General features: G+C 26.6%; 1 pseudogene; it reads right to left on the bottom strand.

The window, feature by feature from the left end:
• Nucleotides 1–2,821: 2,821 nt before the first annotated feature.
• Nucleotides 2,822–4,632, bottom strand: LOC137833130 (berberine bridge enzyme-like 8; annotated as a pseudogene).
• Nucleotides 4,633–6,432: the final 1,800 nt, after the last annotated feature.

Genomic DNA, 6,432 nt, shown 5'->3' with positions numbered 1-6,432 from the left:
GTATGAGTATCTTAACGATGGTCTTGGAATAACAAATAAAAGAAGATTTTCAGTGAGTATATTTGGCACATTTATGGAATTTTATAAGGATCCACCAAGAAATGTGAAACATGGTAGTGGTTTATTTTGACCTTCATATGCAATTTTTATTTAGAAAAATATACATTAACATTCAAAACATTAAATAAACTCAAATGCCACTTAGAAAGAGAAATTGAGAGATTAAGAAAGCCCACCATCACCCCCACTCTACTCACAGTTTCGTCGCTTTTATTAAAAGTATTTATAAAATAATAGCTAAGATGTTGGTCTTGGTTATCCTTTCTTGACAATTTGTCTTACTTTTAAAAAGCAAACTTTTATGAGTTTGTGTAATTAATGAAGTTGTGATTTTGCAAGAAAACGAAAAGGGACTGTTTGATTCAAAAAATCTTACAATTAATTTTGAGATGGTTTTTGTTAAATTATATGATGACTATACTTGTATTTTTGTCAAAATGAAAGGCTATTGATATGGTTTTGTAAATTTGAAGTTTACTAAGTTTTATGAAAAATAAGGATTGCCCACATCAGAGTTTGTATACAATGGACTTGAATTAGCTTATATTATATTATGTATTAATTAAAGAGACTTTAAATAGAGTTGACTAAAGTAGAAGCAAATTTAAATATACCTCTTTGCATTTATCTAACTTAAAAAATCTAAATTCAAATTTTAGGTACATTAACACACTACACTACTGCGCCTATATCTCTATCTTTTATTGGTTTTGTCAACACTATTAAAGTTGATAAGTATGTAGTGCAATAAAATCAATATGAATTATATTTTTATTTATTTACGGAAAAATTCATAAATAACAAATTTGACTCCACAAATAAATATTATTATTAATACTAATATTATTAATAATATTAGTATTATTAATAATATTAGTATTATTATTTATTATCAATACTTTTAATATTATTATTATCAATATCTTTAATACTATTAATATTCTTATTTACCATATTATGTACATAATTATTATAATTAATATTATTTATATTCCTAATATTAATAATATTGTTAACACAAATATTTGTATTAATAATAATATTGAATTTATTTACGAATATAGTTTTATGTATAATGTAAAATTTATCTACGGATAGAGAGTCATTGATAATACTCTATAGGTAATATTGAATTTATCTACAAATTCATATTCGTGAATAATATTTTGTAGAAGTAATTTTAAATTTATCTACGAATTCAAACTTATAAATAATATTAGTAGATAATACTAAATTTACCACCGTATTTAGAGTCATGGGTAAAAATCCGTCGATAAATCTGATACTTTATTTTAAAAAATTCAACCATTTACAATATTTATTTACCATCATTAAATCTTTTCCCGCATTTTATTTAAAAATATCATAACATAATAACATTTAGCTATATTTATTACCAATCCACATAGTAATAACCAACAAACTACAAGAGGAACATAATTAAAGGATTGAACTATTTTTTTTAGATTATTTATTTTTATATTTTTTCTTCCATCATTTATATGTATTTTATAAATTAAAAAGAACTCTTAAAATTTTATAACAAAGTTTTTTAACCATTACAAATATAAAAAGTGACATAATAGTAGTAACTACCTGTAATAAATCTTTAATAAGTATTCAATGACCATAAAATATTTATAAAAAATATATTATTTAACATTCTCCCTTAATGTGTTATTTTTTTAATCTCTAAAACTTCTCTTATTCTCCGAAACATTTCTGTCAATTTCTTCTTGCACAATCTTTCTGTAAAAAAAATATTTTAGTCTCGTAACAAAATAATTGTATCTCTTATAAATATTATTAAATTTTTTAGATTTTTTTTAGTTGAGCTTGAAGAACTTGTGGAGAGTAAGGAACTTGATGTACTTGGAGTCTTATTTTAAGGTGTTGGATTCGGTTGTAAAGCAGTTGTTATAATTTTTTTCTAATGTTCAAAAATTCTAATACCTAGAATAATCATTATGTTTCAAAAAAATTTAATACTCAAAATTCAAAAGTTCTTTAATTTTAAACAACTTTTTTTGTCTAATAATGATAGATAAAGAGTATCATGAATCATTTTATCTTATTGTTTTGCTCTTACACTTTAATATATTTTTTATTATTTAATTTAAATTTTGAGATAATTTAAATTTTGAGACAAATGAAGAATTATCTTAACAAAAGTTTTTTTTTTTACTATAAAAATATAAAAAAATCATAAAATAAAAATCAATTTGAAAAAATAATTAGTTGTTAGGGTAACTAAATTAGATACTATTTTAAAAACTAAAACAATTTTTGATTTTTAAATTAGTTTAAATCTCATTATCCTGATTGTTTTTTCTTCATGATTCTTAATAATATAATTGAAAGACTCCTCTTTGAATCATCCTCACAATTTCAACATTTGAGATTGTCTTTCTTTTAACTAATATGTATTTACACTTGTACATTCCATTTGTATGAACTTGAGATATTCAAAATGGTAAACAAAGTTTCCATTTTTATAGCCAAAAATAATAATTTTCATCTTTAATTTGAACATTACTATAAATAGTAGTGTTGGTTGTTGAAGTATTGTTTGTGCTGACCAATTTTTTACTTTTGAATTTTTAGTTAAGGGTCTACAACTCTGGTACTACTTTTTTGGTAGTATTTTAGAGTTACAAAATTTGCTAGAACAAGAGAAAAAGAGAAAGTAATTAGAGGGATTAGATTAATCTCCTTTTTATTTATTGTATTTCTTTCTATATTTTTTCTTGCCTATATTTTCTTATTGTTACATATATAAAGAGTTACAGGCATAAAAAGTTACAACTACCATTGAATACTCTTAATATAAACTCTCCATAACCATTTATTCTCCATTAACACTTGTAACAAAATATTATTATTCAACAATAATCTGATTCACCATTATTCTAACTCTTCCAGGTTTCGCAGCAGAGGAATGCTTTGTTCATTCCAGAAGAAATTAAGAGGATCAACCTTGGTTTTTATTTCAACCAACCTATCGAAGTTATTCTTGAAATACTCCACTCCATAAACTCTCCCTTCAGTGTAGCTGTTATTACCTTTGTGGTTAATTCCTAAGTCAAAGTCCTTGTAATTGAAGAAAGCCCCTCTTGGGTTCTTGGAGACAAAAGGAGTCATGTAGTTGTGAAGTATTCTTGACATGTTTATGTAGTGATCAGCTACCTCTTTCCCTGCCTCATTCCAATTTGCTTGGTATTGGACCTTCCATAAGTTCCCAGCTCGATGAGGGAAAGGTGTTGCTGTTGAAGGAATCTCAGCCATTCTTCCACCATAAGGATTGAAATGTAATACCACTGCATTCTCCAACTCAATCATCTTCTTCCATATCCCTTCCAACCCCTCTTTGGAAATTGGTTTCTCTACATAATCAGATTTCCTTTTCAAGTATATGAGTGGCTGTGGTTGTCTGTCAAGCAAAATCTCAACAGGTTCTGTAATGTTGATGTCTGCAAAAAATACCACGGAACGAAGCCAACTTGTTTCGATGCAGTCAGATTGCTTCAAACCCAGTTCGGGGAACTTCTCATTCATGAGAGAAACAAGGCTTTTGGAGTCACCAAGGAATAGAGCTACGAAAGTAGCTCTTCCAGTCTTTGTCACATTTGTTGTACTGTTTACAACGTCCAAGATAAACCTAATGAAAAGGTCGTTGTCAATAGCTGGTGCTACTTGCTGCCATTTATAAGCTATATCGATGGCATTTTGCTCGAGAGTCTTTGTAACTCTAAAAACCGTGATTGTTTCAGGAACTCGAACTAGCTTTATTTTGTAGGAAATGATCACGCCAAAACTAGATCCACCACCACCTGTGATGGCCCAAAACAGATCTTCACCCATGGATTTTCTATCCAGCAATCTACCTTGAACATCAACCATTTGTGCATCAATAACATTATCAACTGTGAGACCATATTTTCTCATCATATTGCCATAGCCACCACCACTTATGTGACCTCCCACTCCAACAGTGGGACAAACCCCTGCTGGGAAACCATGAGTTTTACTCTTCTCGGCAATTCTGTAATAGACTTCTCCAAGTGTTGCACCCGCTTGAACCCAAGCGGTCTCAGTGTCTATGTCAACCTCAATGGATCGGAGTTGAAACATGTCAAGGACGAAGAATGGAGTTGAAGTCACGTAAGACGCCCCTTCATAGTCATGGCCACCACTACGGATTTTCATCAACAAGTTGTGCTTTTGGGCACATATAATGGATGCTTGTACATGGGATACATGCAATGCAGTTACTATAAGGAATGGCTTCGGGGTTGTGGAGGTGTTGACGAAGGTTTTTTATTTGGGCTTGCAACACTGAAGAGAATGAGTCGTTGTTTGCAGTAAAAACTGCTGAAGCTATGGGGTGAGAGGACTCTGAATGGTTTACAAGGCAATGAAGAAAAGTGTTGTCTGCTGAAGTTGCAGCTGAAGCTGAAAATGTAAATATAGAAAGCAACACAAGGATGAGTAACATCGATGGTTGTATTCTGTGAGGAGAAATGACTCCCATTTCTGGTTTTCCGAATGTTGTTTGATAAACAAAGAAAAGGATTTGTGGTGAGTCCATTGAGCATGATGATTTGTATTGGATTTATAAGCATCCTGAAAATGACTGCATATTTTGAGTAATAAAAGTCACAATTTTGACATCCAATTATATTTTTATGATTTTAACTTTTACATTAATTCATTGTCAAAAATGGAGAGTAGTGGCAGAGCAGCAGAAGATAGCAGGTCATCAGCAAGCAACAGACAAATTGCAGAGCAGAAAATCTGCTGCAGCGCCCACTATCAGAGCATCACCAATCAGCACCTCTCTGAATTTTATATCTCGAGAAGTATCAACTGCAACAATTCAACAAATCCTAATATTATAAATTAAAAAAATCATACAAATATTTTACAATCCATTATTTAAAGCTTTGTTTTCATCAAAATAAATTCCATAGGAACAGATCTTAGTATTGACTAATTAAGGGGGTCTTGCCCTTCTACACAAAATTTATTTCTATTTCTATATCCAATTAAAAATATTTATGTTTTTGTTTGATACTACTTACATATTTTACTATAAAAAATGTTTACAGGACATTATCTAATATATTTCTAACACAATCCTTATAATTGAAATCTATTAAAAATTAAGTATGAATTTTTACCCACAGTTTATATATGTTTATACGTAAATTCAACTTTACCTAACATTATCTATAAACTATTACTTATAAATCTCTATTATTTACTGATCTTTATTATCTATCAACTATCTATTATCTATAAATATCTAAATTAATAATATAACATTATTTATAATATTTACAATATTTAACAATATTATAATATTTAGTAATACTAATTTAATAATATTAGTAATATTTAATAAAATATTAGTAATATTTGATAAAATATTAGTAATATTTGATAAACTATTAATAATATTTGATAAAGTATTAATAATATTTGATAAAGTATTAATAATATTTAATAAAGTATTAATAATAATTTTCTAGAAAACTTTACTTCTGTTTATTTCCCAAATAACTTTTCATAAAATTAGTAATAACAATTTTTTGTAAATTTATGTTTAATAATGAAGAAAGATATTTAATAAAATATTAATAATATTTAATAACATTATTATAATAATTAATAATTTTATTAATTTGAATAGTAATAATAATATAAATAATATTAAATATATGAAAAATATTAATATTAATAATTATACTATTTATTAATAATAATTATAATTTGAGATCAAATTAAAGCTTCTTTTAACATTCTTTAATGAACTTGACTTTGAGTTTTACTTATCGGACTTTACTTCTGTTTATTTCCTAAACAACTGTTTCACAACAATAGTTATAACTAATTTTTCTAAATTTATATTTAATAATGAATAAATATATATACAAGTCTTGAAATGAAAGTAATTAACGGCATGAATAAAGTAAAGAAAAAATTGAATATAAAAAAATATTCAAGAGTAAAACTAATATCTAAAAAAATATGATTAAATATTCAAAATAAAACATTCAAATTAATTTTAATTTTAATTTTAATTACATATAATTATTTATTTATTTTGAACCCTACAAACTAGATTTTAAGCTCCGCCACTGGCGTTTTAAATAAAATAAATATCTGACATAGTTATTTTTTAATTATTTTAAAGAGAGATAAATATTTTAAAATTCATAAATATTTTTTATAAAATAATTAGAGATCATTTTCTTTATGATGAACATGTATTCCTATGTAAAGTCCATTATTTTTTAAATATTTTTGTCATTCTGATGATACTTTAGTTATTGTAAAACTTTAATTGTATATGAGTTCAACTATTCCAGG

This window comes from Phaseolus vulgaris, chromosome 6, assembly GCF_000499845.2.
Source record: "Phaseolus vulgaris cultivar G19833 chromosome 6, P. vulgaris v2.0, whole genome shotgun sequence".
In the NCBI taxonomy this organism is placed as follows: domain Eukaryota; kingdom Viridiplantae; phylum Streptophyta; class Magnoliopsida; order Fabales; family Fabaceae; genus Phaseolus; species Phaseolus vulgaris.
The sequence above is the reverse complement of the archived record's forward strand: the minus strand, read 5'-3'. Positions and strand labels throughout refer to the sequence as shown.